Raw genomic sequence first — 22,894 nt, 5'->3', positions numbered from 1 at the left:
CGTGCGTCTTGCCGATTTGAATGCCACCATGGAACTGCCAAAAAATGGTAGTGCACTATGAATAACATGGATTAAACACGAGGAAGGAATCGCGCATCTTGCCGATTCGAATGCCACCATGAAACTGCCAAAAAATGGTAGCGCACAATGAATATCATGAATTAACCACAAGGAAAGAATTGCGCGTCTTGCCGATTCGAATGCCACCATGAAAATGCCTCGGAAATGGTAGCGTACAATGTATATCAAGAATTTCACAAAAGGAAAGAATAGCGCATGTTGCCGATTCGAATGTCACCATGAAACTGCCAAGAAAATGGTAGCGTACAGTAAATATCAATAATTACACACCAGGAAAGAATCGCTCGTATTGCCGATTCGAATGCCACCATAAGCTGTCAAGGAATGGTAGTGCAGAATGAATAACACTAATTAATCACAAGGAAAGAATTGCGCGTCTTGCCGATTCTAATACGTGCATACAAATGCCATGAAAAATCTAAACGCACAATTACATGCGCAAGAGCAAAATGTTATTAACATAAAGAATTAGGCCCAAGAATTCGAACGTCTTTGATTATGGGGTCCGGGGCTCAGCCCAACCTCCGCCTTACCGCCCTGACTAAGGATCACCACTGTAGAATGAACCACAGGGGCCAGGAAGGTCAAGGTAGGCCACCGGAACAGGAGCTCAGGAAGTTGCTGCTGCTCTGCACCGGGACCTCTGAATAGTGAGCACGTGGAGCTGGGCTGGCTCCCTTTTAGAGAGTCTTGGCCCAGCCCACAACCACACCCAGGCATGCTGCAAGGAAGCTTCTAGAAGGCCCTCGAAAGGGACCACACTCTGACTCACTCTGAAAGCCTGCAGCAATACATTGCAAATGAACAGTATTTATAAGCACCTTAAGAATGAAATTCTGGAATGCAAAAGGTTAAACAATAACATATCATCACAATGCATAAATTACATTAACTTGAGAGTACTATGTTTTTGCATTCTAGATGCCCGTAGAGCGCGCACTGTCCTAATGTTGACAGTACTCCCCTTTCCCAGGCACGCTCTAGGGCCTGGTTTGTCTGGATTGAGACAATGAAAGTGTCTCACAAGTACTGGAGCATGAACATCAGATGCGGAAACCCATGAATTACTTTCAGGGCCATAACCTTTTCAAGAGATTAAGGGGCATATTTATACTCCGTTTTTGCCGAATTTGCGTCGTTTTTTTCGACGCAAATTCGACGCAAAACTAACTTTCATATTTATACTTTGGCGTTAGACGCGTCTAGCGCCAAAGTTCATGGAGTTAGCGTCATTTTTTTGCGTGAACACCTTCCTTGCGTTAATGATATGCAAGGTAGGCGTTCCCGTCTTAAAAAATGACTCCGATGCATATGCGTCGTATTTATACTCCCGGGCAAAAATGACGCCCGGGAGTGGGCGGGTCTAAAAAACCCGCATTAGCGCTGGATTTTAGCGCCTGGGTCAGGGCAGGGGTTAAGGGACCTGTGGGCTCAGAATGAGCCCAGAGGTGCCCTCCCCTGCCCCCAGGGACACCCCCTGCCACCCTTGCCCACCCCAGGAGGACACCCAAGGATGGAGGGACCCACCCCAGGGACATTAAGGTAAGTCCAGGTAAGTATTTTTTTTAATTTTTTTTTGTGGCATAGGGGGGCCTGATTTGTGCCCCCCTACATGCCACTATGCCCAATGACGATGCCCAGGGGACAGAAGTCCCCTGGGCATGGCCATTGGCCAAGGGGGCATGACTCCTGTCTTTGCTAAGACAGGAGTCATTTCAATGGGGGATGGGTGTCATAAAAAAATGGCGCAAATCGGGTTGTGGCGATTTTTTTGCCTCAGCCTGATTTGCACCATTTGTGGACGCCCATACGCCATTTTCCCCCTACGCCGGCGCTGCCTGGTGTACGTCGTTTTTTTCAACGCACACCAGACAGCGCCGGCGGCTAACGCCGGCTAACGTCATTGAATAAATACGGCGCCCGCATGGTGCTTCAGAATGGCGTTAGCCGGCGCAAATTTTTTTGCCGCAAAACTGCGTTAGCGCAGTTTTGCGTCAAAAAGTATAAATATGGCCCTAAGTACCATAGGTCACGTCCACTCAGTTTAGAGTCCAACACTTTCTTGACTTCGTATTCTTCTTCCCCCTGTACTAGAACAGGAGCTCGATGAGGGCGGACCTTTTGACTGCCTTTTTTAAGAGGGAAGTATCGAACACTGGATGAATCCGTAATTATCTTGGCAATTGCAGTTTATAGGTCACAGGATTGATTTGCTGAAGAACAGTGTAAGGACCTATAAATTTGGGGTTCAACATGTGGTTCTTCTTGAAGTCTATGGGGGTCATACTGACCCCGGCCGGCGGCGGTAGCCGCCGGCCTGGCTGGGACCGCCAGAAGACCGTACCGCGGTCATTCTGGGTTTCCCACTGGGCTGGCGGGCGACCGCCAAAAGGCCGCCAGCCAGCCCAGTGGGAAACACCCTTCCACGATGAAGCCGGCTCCGAATGGAGCCGGCGAAGTGGAAGGTGTGCGACGGGTGCAGTAGCACCCGTCGCGAATTTCAGTGTCTGCTGAGCAGACACTGAAATTCAAAGTGGGGCCCTCTTACGGGGGCCCCTGCAGTGCCCATGCCATTGGCATGGGCACTGCAGGGGCCCCCAGGGGCCCCACGACACCCCTCACCGCCATCCTGTTCCTGGTGGTCGAAACCGCCAGGAACAGGATGGCGGTGAGGGGGTCGGAATCCCCATGGCGGCGCAGCAAGCCTGGTTGATACTGCGGTCCCTTACAATGTTTCTTGTCATAATACTTTTTGTATTGTTGTTTGGCTTTTTCTAAATGCTGTTGAATTGATTTCTGAGTTTGATGCAAATGTTGAATGGTTTCTGACACAGCTGGAGTGAGAGAACTTTCTTGAGGAATTGTAATGGCAAGGTGTCAGGATGATACCCAAACAAACCAAAGAAGGTTATGACACCAGTAGAAGTGTGGAAGGAGTTGTTGTAGGCTAACTCAGCTAACCAGAGCATTGATGTCCAAGAATTAAGTGCTTTTTCAGTGTAAGCACGTAGGTATTGATTCAAAGTCTGATTTAGTCTCTCTGTTTGACCATCTGTTTGAGGATGGTGGCTAGTAGATAGGGTAGATGTCACTTGGAGTGTTTCACACCATGTCTTCCAGAAGTTGGAGGCAAATTGTGACCCCCGATCGGAGAGGATCACTTTTGGCAGTCCATGATAACGAACCACTCTATTCAGTAAGATAGTTGCCAGTTCACTAGAGGTGGATAATTTCTTACAGACAATGAAATCTCCATGTTTTGTGAGACTATCTACTACCACCAGAATTACTGAATGCTGTTGAACCACTGGCAGACCAGTAATAAAGTTTAAAGAGATGTGCTCCCACGGACGACTTGGGGTTGGGAGTGGGTGTAGCAACCCTTTCGGTTTTGAATGACTTGTTTTAGTGCGAGTACAGACTTCGCAGTTGTTTACCATTGTTTTTACATCCTTTGTTAAGGTACGCCACCAAAGATAGAGTTGGATTAATTCAAGAGTTTTAGGAGTACCTGGGTGACCTGCCATAGGTATAACATGCAACCAATGAAACACTATCTTGCGAAGTTTGGTAGTGGGCACGAACAAACGAGCGACATGAAAGGGTAATCCTTGCTTGATTGACCTTTTTGGATCTGCTTGGGCCCACATCTGCCATTTTTCAACAGTGAATGAATTGCGGATGTCTTCAAAGAAATCTTCTGTTTTTATGATACATAGGACCTTGTCAGGAGCAATGATAGCTCTGGAGGTTTGAACGACTGGCAATGTGGTAGACTCTTGGTGGGACAAGGCGTCAGCTTTGTGATTATCTTTACCAGGCTGGAAAGTTACCACAAAATCAAACTCAGCAAAAAACAGCATCCAGCGTAATTGCAGAGGAGTCAAAAGTCTGGTGGAACTCATGAATTGAAGATTGCGATGATCAGTATATACTGTCACAGTATATTTGGCTCCTAACAAATGATGTCTCCATTCTTTAAAGGCGTCACAAATCGGCAGAAGCTCTTTTTCAGCAATGACATGGTTCTGTTCGGCTTCGTTCAACTTCCGAGAAATGTAAGCTACAGGATGAAGCTGACCAGTGTCTTTGTTTAGTTGTGACAAGACTGCTCCTATCGCCACATCTTAAGCATCAGCTTCCACTATGAAAGGTCGATCCGCATCTGGATGAGTAAAGACTGGGGCAGTGGAAAAAGCTTCTTTCAAAGTTGAAAATCCTTGATCGGCTTCTGGGGACCATACAAGTTTTTCTTTCTTTCTTAATAGCTTAGTAATTGGAGCCACTGTCTGGGAGAAATGATTTATGAACCTCCTGTAAAAATGTGCAAACCCCAGGAAACATTGTACATCATGAACAGTCTTTGGGGTGGGCCAATCAGATACGGCTTTTACTTTCTTTTCTGCCATCACCATACCTTGAGGGGTAAGGATAACCCCTAAAAACTCAACTGTGGTAACATGAAACTCACACTTGGTTAGTTTGCAATATAAATGGTGTTTGTGAATGGCTGCCAGAATTTTCTTGACATGTTGAACATGTTCATTTTCATTGTCTGAGTACATCAAGATGTCATCAATGTAGACTATGGCAAAGATATTGAGGTACTCTCTAAAAACATTATTTAGGAAAAATTCAAATGCTGCTGGAGCATTGCACCGACCAAAAGGCATGACGGTGTACTCAAAAAGGCCATATCTTGTTTTGAATGCTGTTTTCCATTCGTTACCCTCTCTCATTCTGACCAAATGATAAGCACCTCGAAGGTCAAGCTTCGTGTAGATTTTTGCTTTCTTTACTTGTTCCAGTAAGACTGGAATTAGAGGCAAAGGATATTTGTTCTTGATGGTGATTTTGTTCAAACCCCTATAGTCGATACAAGTTTGAAGCTCTGGATTTGCCTTTCGAACAAAAAACAAAGGAGAAGCTGCGGGAGATTTAGAGGGGCGGATGAAACCATTCTCTAAGAATTGATCGTAAATTTTCGTAAATGTTGATTTTCATGTTCTGACAGGGCATACACATGACAGTTGGGAAGTATCGCACCAGGGACTAGATCAATTTGACAGTCATAAGATCTTTGAGGAGGCAAGTTCTCTGCTTCCTTCTCATCAAATACATCTTCATAAGATGAATACTGTTCGGGCAACTGAACTTCTTTCTCTGCGGTGGTAGCTATGTAAGAATTGCGAACTTCCGATTCTTGAGTCCTTTGGAGACATCGTTCTTTACATAGCACAGATGTGAACACGACCTTTTGTTCTGCCCAATTAATCTCTGGATTGTTATGAGTTAACCATGGCAAGCCAAGGATGATCCCATACTGGGGAGCATGGATCACGTCAAGGATAAGTTTCTCTTTATGTTTCTTTCTGTGATTTTTATCTTCACAAACTACTGACAAGGGGACAGTCTGAAGAGTTACCGGACCTCCAGTCAAGAGTTTCCATCGACTGCCTGGATGATTTCTGGGGACTTCTTTTCAATACATGGGATCCCCCATGCATGAACCAATTGGGCGTCAACAAAGTTCCCAGTAGCCCCAGAATCGACTAGAGCCTTCTTGAAATAGGTCTTTTTCTTGACCTGAACTCTTATTCCCAGTTTGAGATGTCTGGATTGTGAAGTGTCTACCGTGACACCCAAGAGCAACCCTTCTGTGCATCTTGAGTGTTTTAGTTTTCCGACTCAACTGATGCATTGGCTGCAACATTCTGAACTGGACTTCGCTTGTTCTTTGGTTTGTTGAACAGTTTTTGATGAAATGACCTTTCCGCCCCCAATAGAGACATTGTCAATTTTTTCTGCGTAGGTCCTCTACATCTTTGGTCAAAGGTCTCCTGATGGTTCCAATCTCCATCGGTTCAGGCGTTCTTTCTTTCGGATTTCTTGAGTCTCTGTTGTCATGAACACACCAAGAATATTTTTCAGTCTTTTTACGCCTTTCTCTTCGTTCAGTTAAACGATGATTAAGCCTCAAGACAAGGTTTATTAATTATTGACAGTCTGTAGGCTGCAGGTCAATTTGCGCCAAGATGTTACATACTGCGCTGGACTTCTCACCTCTGGATACCGGGTTGGCGAATACACCAAGTCTTTTACAGGTTCTGGATACTCCCAGAAAAGGGAGAACCCTTCTAGTAGCCACAGTGCCGCTTGACAGGCTACGCCAAAGCAGACCGTACCCTCCAGAAGGAGTTCCAGAGGGAAAAAAAAACAATACTGGGGAAAAAACCTCGAACAGGAACTCCTGAAGAAAAAACAGGACTAAACAACAGGAAACAAAAAATAGGCAAAAATCTCCCAAGGCAAAAAGCAGGAACAAAGAACAGGCAAAAATCTCCCAAGGCAAAAAGCATGAACAAAGACGAGAAGCGAACAGCACAACCAGAAGGAAGTGTTTGCAATGCAAGGTGGAACAAGACTGACTGACTTATATACTGAGAAAAGGGAAGTGACATCACAGGAAAAGGAAAGAGCACCATCTTGAAATGGGAAGAGCCCATAGACCAGTATAGGAAAAAGGAAGTAGTATAAAAGAAGAGCATCCTGGGACAAAAACACAAAGAAGACAAGATGGACACAACATGGACAGAGACAGTTAAAAAGACCAGACAACCCCACCAACAACAAAAAAGAAGAAAAAAGGGCTACAGGTAAGTGTAGCGTGACCAGGAGCGAAATATATGCTTCCCAGAATGTATAGTAAAAAAACGCGGGGAACGGCGCTCCGAACATCGGTAGCGTGTTCCATCCGCGAGGACAGAAAGAGACGCCTCGTCTGAGCGCGGCGTTACACAAGATATCTTTTAACTCCTCTTTGAGTCCCTTGTAAAACAAGGCCACTTGTTTTTCCTCTTGGCAGGATGTCTCAGCGACCAACCGATTAAAGTTGGCTAAGTATGACACTAAGGGCCAGATGTAGGAAACTGTTTGCGACTCGCAAACAGCAAAATCTGCTGTTTGCGAGTCGCAAATCGCAGTTTCCTATGCAGAAATGCATTTTGCAAGTCGGGACCGACTCGCAAAATGCATTTCCGAATCGCAAATAGGAAGGGGTGTTCCCTTCCTATTTGCGATTCGCAGTGGTATGCAATACCATTTGCGACCGCATATGCGGTCGCAAACGGTGTCGTAGTTACCATCCACTTGAAGTGGATGGTAACCCACTCGCAAATTGGAAGGGGTCCCCATGGGACCCCTTCCCCTTTGTGAATGGACCACAAATTATTTTTTCAGGGCAGGTAGTGGTCCAAGGGACCACTACCTGCCCTGAAAAAATACCGAAACTAAAGGTTTCTGATTTTTTTTTAAGTGCAGCTCGTTTTCCTTTAAGGAAATCGGGCTACACTTAAAAAAAAAAAAAAACTGCTTTATTTAAAAGCAGTCACGAACATGGAGGTCTGCTGACTACAGCAGGCCTCCATGTTTGAGAGTGCCCATAGTCGCTATGGGGCCGCAATTTGCGACCCACCTCATTAATATTAATGAGGTGGGTCTTTGCGACCCCATAGCGACTCGCAGACGGTGTCTGAGACACCGTTCTGCATTGCAAATTGCGACTTGCAATTTGCGAGTCGGAAGGACTCGCAAATTGAAAGTCGCAATTTGCAATTTTGCTACATCTGGCCCTAAGTCCTGATTCCCCTGACGTAAGTCTAATAGTTCACGATCTGCTGACAGTGTTACAGTTCTACGATCAAAAACTCGCTCAAACTCACAAATACAATTTCTCCAGTTGTACAACAGGGGACTATCTTTACGCACAAGAGGAATAGCCCAGGTAGCTTCATCTCCAGACAGATATGACAACAAGAAAGTCACTTTGGACTGGGCATCTGGAAAAGTATGTGGTCTGCAGGTGAAATGTAGTTCCACTTGAACCTGGAAAGATTGCGCTTACAAGGGGTCACCTGAAAAACGTTCTGGGGAGCTAAAGGAATGGCTGAAAGAACATTGAGGGAAATGTTAGGGGATTACCTCCAGAAGTCTGAGAAGAAGTACCTGGCCAAGACACACCTGTGGGACTTTGTTCTTTGTTCTCTACCTGATCCTATAACTGAGTCACTCTCTCAGCTAGGCTATTTGTCAAATCTTTTGATGATACCACTTGTGACTGGAGCTGGGTTATAGCCTTGACTAGCTCGTCCAGTGTGGCCATTCTGAGAACATACACAAACCAGGAGTATAATAATTAGTGGGCTCACTATTTTGTCAGAGTCACCAGATCCTCGGGGTCTATGCACGTTCCCAACACTTCCACCACAAGACAGATCCAATACTCTGGTTAGATTTGTCACAGAGTCTAAGAGAGTCCAAGTTGGGAAAAGGGGATTAGGAAGGGAGCAGCTGGGAAGGAGACCTGTAGGAAGCAAAAGGTTAAAACACACAACATCAAAATTACATCTCATGAAATCAGTACTATGCTATAACTCTAAGCTTCGTCATTCTGAAAACATGAACAACCCTAGAATAGTCCTAAACTGACCAGGCTTTAGATGAGGAGGGAACAAGAAAAGTTAAATAGAACTTTCAAATTCAAGTACTTTTTTAGCATGAGAATCAGGAAACACTTTGAGTAAGTTCTAAACAATCATATCAATCTCCATTTAAGAATACATATCAGGAACACACAGCATTACATCTAGAACTCTGGTCTTGTTGTGTTCTTCTCAAAACATTGGAAAGTGAATTGCGCACATTGCAGGTTTTTATATGTGTAATAAACACCATAAAGGATTGTGCACCATGAATCACACAACGTAGAATCAATGAATAAATCACGCGACTTGTCAACTCGAAATGCTATCAAGGAAATGTCTTAGAATGGTAGCGCACAGTAATTTACATTATTTATACACGAGGAAAGAATCGTGTGTCTTGCCGAATGGAATGCCACCATGGAACTGCCAAAAAATGGTAGTGCACTGTGAATAACATGGATTAAACACGAGGAAGGAATCGCGCATCTTGCCGATTTGAATGCCACCATGAAACTGCCAAGAAATGGTAGCGCACAATGAATATCATGAATTAACCACAAGAAAAGAATCACGCGTCTTGCCGATTCGAATGCCACCATGAAAATGCCTCGGAAATGATAGCGTACAATGAATATCAAGAATTGCACACAAGGAAAGAATTGCGCCTGTTGCCGATTCGTATGTCACCATGAAACTGCCAAAAAATGGTAGTGCACTATGAATAACATGAATTAAAACTCGAGGAAGGAATCGCGCACCTTGTCGATTCGAATGCCACCATGAAACTGCCAAGAAATGGTAGCGCACTATGAATAACATGAAAAGCACTCAAGGAAAGAATTGTGCGTCTTGCCGATTCAAATGCCCCCATGAAAATGCCTTGGAAATGGTAGCCTACAATGAATATCAAGAATTTCACACAAGTAAAGAATTGCGCATGTTGCTGATTCGAACGTCACCATGAAACTGACCAAGAAAATGGTAGCGCACAGTGAATATCAAGAATTACACACCAGGAAAGAATTGCGTGTGTTGCTGATTCGAATGCCACCATGAGACTGTCAAGGAATGGTAGCGCACAATGAATAACACTAATTAATCACAAGGAAAGAAGTGCACGTCTTGCTGATTCGAATGCGTGCATACAAATGCCATGAAAATTCTAAACGCACAATTACATGCGCAAGAGCAAAATGTTATTAACATAAAGAATTAGGCCCAAGAATTTAAGCGTCTTTGATTACGGGGTCAGGGGCCCAGCCCAACCTCCGCCTTACCGCCCTGACTAAGGATCACCACTGTAGAATGAAGCACAGAGGCCTGGAAGGTCAAGGAAGGCCACCGGAACAGGAGCTCAGGAAGTTGCTGCTGCTCTGCACCGGGACCTCTGAATAGTGAGCACGTGGAGCTGGGCTGGCTCCCTTTTATAGAGTCTTGGCCCAGCCCACAACCACACCCAGGCATGCTGCAGGGAAGCTTCTAGAAGGCCCTGGAAAGGGACCACACTCTGACTCACTCTGAAAGCCTGCAGCAATACATTGCAAATGAACAGTATTTATAAGCACCTTAAGAATGAATCTTCTGGGTTGAATTCTGCAATGCAAAAGGTTAAACAATAACATATCATCACAATGTATAAATTACATTAACTTGAGAGTGCTGGGTTTTTGCATTCTAGACGCCCGTAGAGCCCGCACTGTCCTGATGTTGACAGTTTCCCTCCTTTTCAAAAATATAGTCAAATTTCTCCTTATACTGACAGACCCCGTACAATCAATTCTGAGGGTGATAGACAACCGGGAAACCGAAAGTATCAGGGTTCAAAGTGAACTTAGCTAAATCAGAAGTGCTTACTAGGGGTTTGCCACCAAAGTTTCAAACTAAGCTGCTGACTATGCCCCACTCTGTAGGGCAGCAAATACAAAGCTCAAACACTCACTACGCACCATCATCAACTCTATGCAGCAAACAAACCATGCCGCTTAACAGTATTTTATATGCCCTTTTATGTGGAAACATTTATGCGTGTATTGGCTGGAGAGGGTGTCAGCTAATAAGCAAAACTTGCTACCCAGTTTACATCTTCAAGTCACTTCCCATCAAGTTCCATAGACTGAAATAAAGTTCTCACAGAAGTCCATAGATATGTTTTATTTTGGGGTGGGTAGCAAGCACATGTCTGAAGGAATGATCTGAGCTCCTCCAAGAGACTGGATGTGCTGGCCTTTCCAGACATTCATAAATACTACCAGGCAGAAAAGCTCCAAATTGTCTTTGAATGGTCACTTGTGAAAAAGAGCATCACTGGTTACACATTGATACTGCAGCAATGGGCAGGGTACCCTAGGCTATACCATGGCTCTCAAAACAGGTGAGACTTTTAGTGTGCTATTTTTCCAACATTCAGAAAACTTTATTTGGCGTTTGGGATTCCCCTGACCAGGAACCATAAATTGACCTTCTCGTCCCCATTTACTCCCTTGGGGTAAATGTAGACTTTTTTCCTGGCATAGTATAGGAAGATTTCTTGTAATTAACTGACCGTGCCTGTAGGGTTCTGCATGACCTATTCCAGAGAGGAGAAAGCTAGACATTTCAATGTAAATGAGACTTTGGGCTTCTGAAGGTTGACCCTATGCGGGATTCCCAGCTGTGTCATTAGGTCCATTCCCTTAAGAATAAACTGGAGTCCAAAAGGCCCTTAATTTATTGGCAAAAAGTTCGGGAAGACATACTCACTTATTTGCTTGCAACAAATATATGATGTGGGAGATGGTCTGTGCTGGAGGCAGCAATGTTTTGCATGTGTGTGGGTCATGCCCTAAGTTAACAACGTTTTCGAAAGACTTCCTTAGCCACATTAGAGGAGTGATTGGCTATCTTCTGTGGCCTGGTCCTGCAAATGCTATTCTGGGTCTCATACCGTGGGATACCCCCCTATGTGATGTTGGGACTGGAGACTTATTTTAAAAACACTTCTAGGCATTTAGCAGCTACTAGCATAGAGATGAACACCCCCAACCGCTCCCACAATATAAAATTGGGGGGGGGGGGTGTTATGGGCATTGATAGCTATGAAAAGATTAACCTGGGGACTCCATGTCATGGATCATGAACTTGACAACCAGTGTCAAGTTGGTGGACTACTTGGTAGATATGGAACCTGGCTTGAGCTGTCCCAGGTCATTATACTCTCCTAAATTGACAACTTGAAGGGGGACTGTTTTCTGAATGTCTTGTTGGATATATTTCACATAGTATCTTTGGAACCAGAAAAATGAAACTTACAAAAAGAAAGAATGAGGGTAATACGTGCCTCAGAAGCTATTTTAAACAAGGATTGTAAGAAGCTGGCTCTGTATATATTATACCAAAATGAGGTATAGTGTGCACAGAGTCCAGGGGTTCCCCAGAGGCTTAACAGAGGCTAAAGTAGATAATACTAATGCTCAATTTTGTGGTAGTGAAGTCCATCAGTTAGGTTTATCAGAGGGTAGTGCAAAGCGTTTGCTGTACTCACACAATCAAGAAATGAGGCACACAGTCAATGACGAACTCCAGGCCAATATGTTTCTGAGCAAAAATATGTTTTGTTACTTTATTACTAGAATCAGAAGAACTTTGTTCCAGGTAAGTACAGTTGTAAGTAGGTATCAAGCATATACATATCAAATGTACTTTGTTTAGTTTTAGCAGTTAAAACAGTTTATACACAGAACTGGATGCCAAATGCTTTTCAACTGGGGGATCCTCGGGGTCAGAAAAGATGCTGCAGGCTGGCTCCAGGGGGTCAGTTCTGGGAAACCAAAGGCTGGACAGGTAGGAGAGGCACTCACTGGATGTTGCTGGACCATCGGTCTGATTCCCCAAGGCCAGGGGGCTGTGGATTCCAGGAGTCTCCTTGGGTGTCGGGAATCTTTGTCTGATCAGGTCGCAGCCAGGGGGTCCTCTGGATTCAGGCGGCAGGCATTGTTTTGTTGGCCAGGAGAGGTCAACCCAGGTTGGAATTGAGATCGGAATCGCCTTGGGACCTTTTCTGGACTGGTGGGCCACCGGGACTTGGGTCGTGGGTGTCGGGTGCAGAGTGGGCAGGGCTCACAGATCCAGGGTGGTTATGGAGTCATTTTTGAAAGTCAAGAGGGTGTCTCTCCTAAGTCCCTGTGAAGTGCTAACAAGCTCTATGTCTTTGTTCTCTCTGATGGCCCCTTAAATTCATCCTTTATTATGGGTTCAGCTGGCATCTGAAATTGGAAAGATCCCCTTGCTGCCTCCATTCCTGCACATTGCTCGAATCGAAAGCAGACAAGTATAGGCGCTAATGAAAGTGTCCTCGTGTCTCAAAATAAATTAGGCGTGGACAAGTTCAGCATTTTATCATAGGGCACAACTTCTTGTCATAGTGGATGGTTTACACACTGAAAAATAGTGGGTGGACGCCACCCAGCTGCGTGTAACCCCGACCTGTGCCTTGTGGCAAAGGTAATGTCTGCAGAGTTTGGAAACACAAAGAGACTAATATTTCCCTGTGTTTCAAGCTCTGCTCTAAGCAAAGCATGCATTAACTTAGAAATATTTCATTTTAATGCATGCTCACAAGCACATTGACTTCTTATACGGTGCGCTGCGTTGGCGCATCACAGAAAAGGGCATCACAATCGTATTAAAATCAGATACTGCTCTGTGGGTTTTTATATATTCTGCATTGTAGGAAAGGTGTGCATTTGAAAGTACAATCATATGTTCATTCCTTGCCAGAGTTGCAAGACACGGTGGCGAAAGCCACAGTGATGATTAGTGAAATGATCCTCCTTTATTAAGTCATACCTGACTCATTCGATAATTACCAAAATGATTTAATTGGTGTAGGAGAGCAACAAATAAAAAAGATTATTAAGCAGTTTAAGTATAGGCAGTACTCAGCCTTTTCAATTGGTGCTTGTTTTGACTGTTTATATTTTGTTAAAAATGTATGTACATATCACTTGAACAATTAAAGTGTTACGGAGCACTTGTGATTAACTATCTTATTTAACATAACATAAATTGTGTATTCCTTTTAACCTTAAGATTTCTTTATTCAAATTTTCGAAACACGCTTTCAAGAATACTAATTCATATTCAGAACACATTCTCTACTCTGAAAAGCACCAGGAAATGTTGCTGAATGTAAACACTGAGTCGTAGGCTTAAGTAAGTATGGGCCTAGCATGAATAAGTGTAGGGTTTGGAAAAGCTGTAATTTTAAGATCTGCAGTATCATTTTGCTAACTGCTATAATTTAAAGTGACAGATGTCAGCATATACAATGCATTTTATTTTAAAGAAAATAGCATGGCACACTAACTAGAGATACATTACAGTACAGTGTGTGCCATTTAGGCCTTATGCAACTGCCATTCTTGTGTTTGCTCTTATTTTCGAACAAAGAGATATAAAATATTTGTTCACATTCTGAATTAAACTGTACTAGTTCCATGACATTTTGTGAAATTTGACTTATTAGAAGTGAGAGACCAAATGCACATGAACAAGCTTATAAAGAAAATGTAAAGATGTGGAGGAGAAGGTAAATCAATATATATGGAGGGGTGTGATTAACGAGTGAAAGGCGCTCCTACCCTCAAAATTATTTGCTATAAATCGTCTTACAGTACACAGTGCCAAATACTGGGGTTACACCCTCCAATACCCCAACACAGTAACACAACGTTACCTATAACTTAGCTTAAGGTATTCACACACATTGTACAAATTAAATTACACACAATGTAAGTAGATAAGTTCAAATGTTATTGCAACCAAATAATGAACTTTACATACATCAAAACCCCACAAATCAAAAAAAATACATTAAATCAAAATTACAAAAATCCTATTATAGATATTATGTTGGTAAAGTTAAATATCCAATAGTCCACATTCCAAAATTGAAGTCTCCTCCGGTAGCTTGGCACAGAGCAGCCAGGCTTAATTTAGAAGGCAATGAGTAAAGTATTCTGCAATAATGTGTACAGTAACACAGTGAAATCATCATAAAAAGTACTCCACACCAGTTTACATACATAGATAATATGTATCTGAATAAAATAGGACCAAATTGACAAGAATACAATATGCAAAAGTCAAGATATTACTTTTTAGAGGTTTAGCTAAGTCCTAATCCATAGAAATCAATGGTTGTATCTTTTCAGCACAAAGTAACAGGGATGCATAAAAAAAACGCTGTAGAGGGCCGCAGATGGGGTGATGAGTCACAATGTAAAGTGATTTGTTCTGCACTGTGGAGGTGATTTACAGGTGCGCAGGCTTGGCTCCTTACTGCTGTGAAGGGATAGTTTGATGCCCAGGGATGATGAGTGGAAAATCCACAATGCACTGGGAGGATGAAACAGGCACTGCATTGATCTGGTAGGCGATGCAGCAATTTGTCAGACACAAGACAGGTGCTGCGTTATATTTTGCAGGCATTGTGTCAATTTTCTGACACTGTGGAATTTCTCTCTCTAGTGAAGTCTTTGATGGCCCTGAGACCTCTCAAAATGAGGCAAGCTCAGTCCAAGCCCTTGGAGATCACTTGTGGTGAAGGCAGAGTCCTTCCAGCAGAGGCAGCAGGGCGGGAATCATGAGAGTAGTCCTTTCAGAAAAGCAGTCCAGAAGGGTCATTTGAGCGGCACAGCTGTCACTCTGACAGAGTCCAGTTGTCAGTTTAGAAAGATCAAAATTTGAAGGGGACCCAAACCCAGTATATATACTCAAATGTGCCTTTGTAATAGAGGAGACTTCAAAGATTGGTTTTGAAGTGCATCAGGTCCCCTTTCAACCTAGTCTTCTCTGTCAGGAGATCTGTGGGGGGTTATCAGTCCTACGTGTGGGTTCAGGTTACTAGCCTTTGAGGTGTGAGAGCCCCTCTACCCTTCCTGCTCAGGAAGACCCACCAATATGCAGATGAGTACAGATGCAGCTGTTTATGGCTGTGTAGACCACACATGTATTGGAGACAGGCTGCAAGGCACAGAGAGCAGTAAGTACAGGGAAATGCCTATATTCTAAACTTTAAAATCCTCCTAGAGGAATTGTTTAGATTTAATTTGTGTGCGTAAAACCCAGTGTCCAATTAATGAATAAGACAACTCTGTACTGTTCAAATCCAACATATTAATCAATAGGATTCAGGAAGTTCAAAGTATGTACAAAAAATACAACAAATGTCCATCCCATAGACAACATCAGTGTATATAACTCCACTAGATGACACAATTGTACCCAACAGAAGATCCAGGAAGGGGTTATAACCCTCCTCATGACACAGGCCTGCACAAGAACTGTCTGGTTTTCAGTCCCAATTCAAGCAATATCATGGTCTTTCAATTCAGCTTGTCAAATGAGAAGGTAATATCGAAGTTGTGGTCTGTGGTGGCAGTCAGAGATCCATCAGACCATCATCAGGAATCAGTGTTGTAAACTAATAACTACACATAAGGAAATTAATTATAAAACAGTATGTGCAATCAGCCAAATCACACCATGTGTACCGCCGGTTGAAGTGAAGAAAACACAACAAACATAGTTGTGGATACTAGTATAGGTCACCACCTACATGACAAACAAAGTTCAAAATGTACCTCAAAAACATAGACAGCATGCACCACAAAATACACTGTGTCAGGCGCCCAACCAAAATAAGAACATTCCGTTACTTAGAACAGGTTGTAAACATAGATTCTGTAGCAACACACAAGGAGACGTCAGCCTACAAGCCCAAGAAAATACATCCACAAATATTAAAATATTAAAATTGCTCAACCGCCATACAACATAATAGTGCTGCTCTCTACAAATACTGATTGATTGATTGATTTTAGCCTCTCAATCGGTGACAGAGGAGAGCATTTCTGCTTTCCTTGGTTTTCTTAATTTAGTCCTATGTAGTTGTGGATGGATGGTTGACCACTCATATTGGTGTTGTTTAATTGTATTGGTGTTGTTTAATTGTAATTGTAATTAATTTGTCCACTTTTGCTTGTAGAATGATTGAAATAAACCCTTTTTGACATATGTTTTGCTGAACAAATACCTTCCAAAACTAACCGGGAACTTGCAAAACGTTTAAGAGATTAAAGTTTCTTCAAATAATATTTCTGTGAGAGAAGCTTTAAAAGTATACCTAACTGGTTTAGCAGGATGCAGCATTTGTTATTTGAAACTCTCCAATTGCCTTCCATCACTCTATTTTCCAAAGACTGCCCAAATAATAGGGGTGTGCGCAGGACTTCTTGCTAAAGGTAATGGATGTCCAGAGATATTTTATTGAAAACCTATGCACTATAAATAGCATGGATAGGGTGGTGAAGTTATATTCTTCAGGCCTCAAATAGAAAGCAAACCTGACATTTTGAGATTGTTGAAAATCCTCTAATGGGGCTTATCTGGTCTGACTTTTTGTTTTTATATGTGATTATAGTTTATTGGGCTACTAAGGGTACTTAATAATCCATACAGGCACAGAAGGATATGTGGGTATGTCCTGTTCGAATTGCAGGTTGACATATACTGCTTAGACATAACAAATTGAAAAGGGATAGAGAGCATAATAGGAAAACTGAGGGAAAAGAAGTGTGACTGTGGTGAAAGCCTCTCACATTGAGTTTCAAGGGGAGATTATATTGTTTCAAATAGAAGAATAGTTGATTGAATTCACAGTGGTGAGAAAGAATGAGTTAAACTAAGGGGGGGCAATGTTGAGTGTTCTGGTAAAGCTGTCTGTGGAGTTGTGTGGTAGAATGTCTTTTGCAGGATATGTCGCAGATATTCAACAGGAAAGAAAATATTTTAGATAATGAGCTAACATTTTCACTTTTTAATACAATTCAACTGCAAAACAATAATTTCAAAATAAATATGATGTTTTTTGTGCTCATTAGGCTTTGAACTCTGGATATGTAGAATATGCAAGTTATGTTGGTAGAAAATAAGTATTGATATTTTCAAAGTAGTTGACCACTTATATGTGTATTTGAGTTTACTAATTTATAGCTGTTTAGAATGAGGGCTGTGTGGCTGGTTGTATGATAGTATATTTAATTTAGCACCTATGGCGGTGAGAACAACCCACTGATCTCCTTCTAACTATCTATATGGATTCTCCTCAGTGTGACGCATGGAGGAGCTTTCAGTGCTCACAACAGAGTTTTTTCACACCTGCTGTGTTGTGTGCCCACCATGGAATTGCTTTTATGTCGACCAACTCTTCCCCCTGCCACCTGGGAGCCCACTGGCAAGGGAAAACTGTACACTCTCTAGCAGTGTCAGCAAACCCAGGTGGCACAATAACCCCCCCAGAAAAGGTCAAATTTGGCAACTGTACTTTTTATTTCAAAATTAGCTAGGACATTTCTGGCCCCTTGGTCAGCATAATTGGGGGTAAGAACCCCTGGAATGGGTTGTCAATCCCTACCCATGTGTGACTTAGTGTAATTTGAAGATTTTCCATTCCCTGGGTGGGTGATTGGGACCCAGGTGAATGGAAATTTGGTGGTCATTCATTTTTAAGTACTGCTTCCCAAGGATTTTTAGGCACCTCCCCTCAGGCAGAATATAATGAAGGAAGCTGTGGGGAAATCGGTAAAGCCACTTCAGCCATTGATCAATTAGTTATTCAGTCATTGATAATTTGCAATGTGAATGGCATTTAGAAGGCTGTGCTGGGTGACAGTAAAATGTGATGTGGTTGAGTAACAGATCATTGGCTGAAGAGGGCTCATCTATTGCCCCGTGGCATTTGCTGAGGTGTTGGAAGTAAAATGTGAATAGCTCAAAAACATCAGGGACTGAAGTGCAATGGCACCTTGCCCTATTTTGTTGTGCATGGGAATAAAAGGTGAATGGCTGAATAATAGAAAAATGACTGAAATGGCCTCACCAATTGCCCCATAGTATAGTTGTGTTGCGTGGAAGTAAAATCTAAATGGCTCAATAGCTGATCAATGGCCGAAGTGGGGTGGGACCTTGTCCAATGCAGTGGTAGGTGGAAGCAAAATGTAAATGGTATAAAACTGATCAGTAAATATAGTGGGTTCACTGATTGACCTCTGATGTGTGTTGCGGTGTGTGGAAATAAAATGTGAATGGCATTATGAGAAACTGTGTTATTAGTTGGATGGGATGGGAGTCATTGTCCAGTAATAATGTCACATTTGAATACCAGATCCAGTTAAGACTTGATAGTTTAAACCTCAGCTCAACCCTTTGTAGTTGTAGCACAGAAAAGACCGGCTTAAATTAGGAGAAATGTGTAAAGCATTTAGCACTATCAAAACAGTTCAAAAAATGAAAAATACAGCACATAAAAAAGCCCAAACCAATTTAGAAAAATAGAGTAGATTTTAATGAGCAGACAGATGTGAGTGCACACCAAAATGACAAGAATCCCATATTGGGAAATGGAGATATGAATATTTAAACTATTAATTCAATTTTAGCAGCAAAATGCACAAAGCACCAACCGCGGGGAGCTGGGCAGGAGAGACCAGGACATGGGGTGGTCAAGGAACTATCTTTGGACCTAATATTGTTCTGAGAAGAAAGAGTTCTTGGCAGAGCACAAAAGCAGACTAGAGCCATCGACTATGGGGATCCGCTTGATGAAATATAGGTGAAGCTGTTGATGAAAGTGAAAAAAGTCTGTGTGAGTCCTAACTAGGGGTGGGTGGTAAACTCTGCTCCTCAGGCAGAGTTTGAGGAGTTTGGTCCACTCCACTTAGAGCGCGGAGTTCTGGAAAAACTCCACCAACCACCACATGACGGGGTTTTTTCAAATGTGACTGATATCCTATCCACCATATTACAATCCCATTATATCCTATGAGAATCATAGTACAGCGGACAGGATATTTGTCACTTTTGGGACACAGTAACCCATCCTCCAAATTCTAAATCAGACCCTTAGTCCTTTTTTGTTTAGAGTCAAAAATGTTGTGCGGGACAAAGCTGGAGGCAGTAGCCAATGAGAGTTCCAGTAGGCTGGATACCCCTTCACAAAGAGGATGCTAAAAAGGATTTTCTGCTGCAGAGAAGAATGTAAAAGGGGGTGTAGTGAAGTCAGGCCGACCGGTGATGCACCTTGTGTGGATATTCGTAAATGTTGGTCTTCATCTTCTCTTGGTTCTCAGAGCAGATTTGAACCCAAAAAAATGTAATTGCCACATTTTCGTTTTTGCCCATTGGGGCACCTTTATTACCACCACCAATTGTCCAGGACTATAGGGGCACCATTTGGGAGTAAGCACTCACCCAGGCTAGGTCCAGGTGGGGATACAAGATGGTTGGAGCCTTTTCTGTCCCTGGGGATCTTATCAGGCCACCAGCCAACTAGCCCTTGGATTCCTGGTTTCAATAATTGGAACAGGGCTCAAGCAGCAGGCCAAACCAGTGAGGTTTTAAGGCAGGCTTTCCAGGTTTTTGAGGTGCAGAAAAAGCAGTTTTCTGAAGTATGCAGTAGGCCACAGCAGTAGAGTAGGCAGAACCAAGTGACACTTCAACAGGTCAACAGAGTAAACTTAACAGTGGGTCTCAGTCATATTTGCATTCCTGGTGCCTTCTTTAAGTGGGAGAAGTTTCTAGGAAATTCCTATTGAAGTGCATGAAGTTTCTTATCTCACCATCCCTGGCTCCAGGCTGCTTTCTTAAACAATACAATGTTGACAAGCCCTATGTGTGAAGGCAGAGTACAGCCTATTCAGTGGCAAGTACTGCTAATGATGGTCCATCAAGGCATACCTAATCCCACTGCTGTGTGGCTTTCTGGGAGGTGTAAACAAGGTCCAGCTGCCAACTACACCCAGTCATGTGACTGAGGAATGAGCTACAGGTACCAAATGTTTAGGGAAGGAAAAAGTCAACTTACCAGAAGTAGCATTTTCAAAATTGAAATATAAACTCTGACTTTGCCACTAGAGATGATTTTTAATCATGATTCCTCAGACACCAAACATGAAATGTTCTGTTCCCAATCAAATAATTAATAATTTTTAAACGAAATAGAGCAAGTCAGCGTTATAATATAGGAGCAGCGGGCTTCACAGTAGTAAAAAAAAGGAGTTTATCATTAACAGGACATGTGAAACTTAAAAGTAAAAACTTTTAATTACATTGAACAATGCCCTAGGGGCTACTTGGTGCCATCCTTAGAAGTTACTCATAAGTTAGACAAGGGATGCTTCAGGCTTGGAAAGGGCTTTATTTTGCCAAGTCAATTTGGCAGTTTAAAACTGCATTCAGGCTGCAGTAGCAGACATGAGGCTTGTGGGGAGCAAAATAGGTGCAGCAGGCCCACTAGGCCATGGGTATATGGTACAACGGTCTAAGAGGAATTTGTAAGTAAAATACATATGCCAATCAGGTATACACTAATGTTACCATGTTTGAGGGAGTAAGCACAATCACTGTAACACTGGTTAGTTGTGGTGAAGTTTACAGAGTCTTGAAGTCAACAAAAACACATTCTGCAACAATAGGAGGGTCAAAGGCAAAAGGTTTGGTGGTGACCCTACAGAGGGCCAAGTCTAATCATATAAACTTAATATTATTCTGATTGTTTGGGTATCTGCAAATTCAGTCAGGGTTGACTTCAAAGGAGTGACTGAAAAATCCAAGAGAGCTGTATGGAGTGAGATAGTGACAGTGATGGAATAGATGGACAGAGGTGAGAGAGGTTAACAGTGATGGAAGAGATACTCAGGTGCAGGAGAGAGACATTGGTATAGTAAATGCTCACAAAGTCGTCCCCTAGCCCCACATACAAATGGTGGTATAAAGATGCGTGTTCATGGCAGCATCATCCCCCTTAGAGTCCACACCAGGCAATGGTTTGCCTACCTCGTCCAATGCCCACCATGGGACACTGCCTGTTTCATTTTAGTATTGGATCCCTTTATCTGTATTGGGTAAATTTCCCCCCCCACCCCAACGCCCATCATATGCCAGAAATGTACCTCAACACTTCATGGTGTCACGTCGCTCCTCCACTCTGTGCCACTTACTTCATGAAGGGTTCCTACACTGCCCATTTTTTTGTTTGATGGGGATGTGTCGAATGTGTCAGGCTAGGACCACACGCCACCTATTAAAGTGAGCTATCCATCAGCCATCTTTAGTTGAGCTGGCTACTCCTTGATGCAAGTGCTAGTTTCTAGTGCCCTTGCTAATATTGTGAACATTGAGTCTTTTCAAAGTAATCTTTTAGGGAGTGAATCCGATGAGTTGTGTTTGTAATTTCAGGAGATGTTAAGGAATGTATATAACCCTTACATTGCAATTGTCTATGTCCTTGTAAATGCTCTGATATCTGAATTGGTATTGTGGGCAGACATGATTCTCCTTTTTATCTGCTCTGGTCAAGGATAAATGCACCCATCCCTATATGTGCTCACATCCTCCTGTTCAACCAATACTTGTTTTCTTTGTATAGTTTGTCTCCTTTTCTCACACAACCATAACATATCTCTCCTTTATCTGGCAATGGCAATGTTAAATGTTTAGGCAGTGAAATGTTGATAGGTTGAACAGATATTTGTTGTCCCCCTCCCTCAATGCCATCATATTTCTTATCTGGTTTTGTTGTGGGTCGTAGTGAAGGGTCTATATGCTTATGCCTGTCAAAGCCAGCGGAAGCCCTAATGGCAGTAATGTTAGTGCTATGGAATATCATCATTCAAGCTCCTCTCACTGCTGTTTAGCCTGTATACCCACCTTTATTCCCGTTTTGAACAGGGGTGACCCCTTCACTATGGAAGGAGAGCATCCCAACACTGCTGAAAGGCAGCATAAAGCAGAAAAACAAAATCATAATCAAAGTATTCTATTATAATTCTTTGCTTAGCCACTGCTAGTCCACTGAGTCAAGTGGCGGGCAGGCCAGTATCCTCTGCATCAACAGGGGGAGGAGGAGTGGGAAGGGTAGCTGTAGGTGCATTCTAAATGCCAGATTTACAAGGACCCAGCCCCTCCTTGCACTACACTAATGTAATTCTTTTACACTAATGTGGCTAAAGTAGGCAATTTTTGCTGTACCATATTTACAATGTAGTTCATGCATGTTTGCCCCACATTATGCCTGCGTCAGGCATAATGTATTGAAGGGAGGTGTTCCTGCATTGGGAGGACTGCAAAAATGGTGCAGTGTAATCTACAATATTTCACTGCACCATTTTTTGTGTCATTTTTGACACCAGCTCAGTGCAGGTGTTAAAATGAGGCACCCATATTAAAGTATTGGCCTCTTTGCACTTTGCAAATCGCCACAATAGCATAAAAAATTCTGACATTATTGGCCT

This window comes from Pleurodeles waltl, chromosome 1_2 (assembly GCF_031143425.1).
Source record: "Pleurodeles waltl isolate 20211129_DDA chromosome 1_2, aPleWal1.hap1.20221129, whole genome shotgun sequence".
Classification (NCBI taxonomy): Eukaryota; Metazoa; Chordata; class Amphibia; order Caudata; family Salamandridae; genus Pleurodeles; species Pleurodeles waltl.
Note: the sequence above shows the minus strand (reverse complement) of the source record.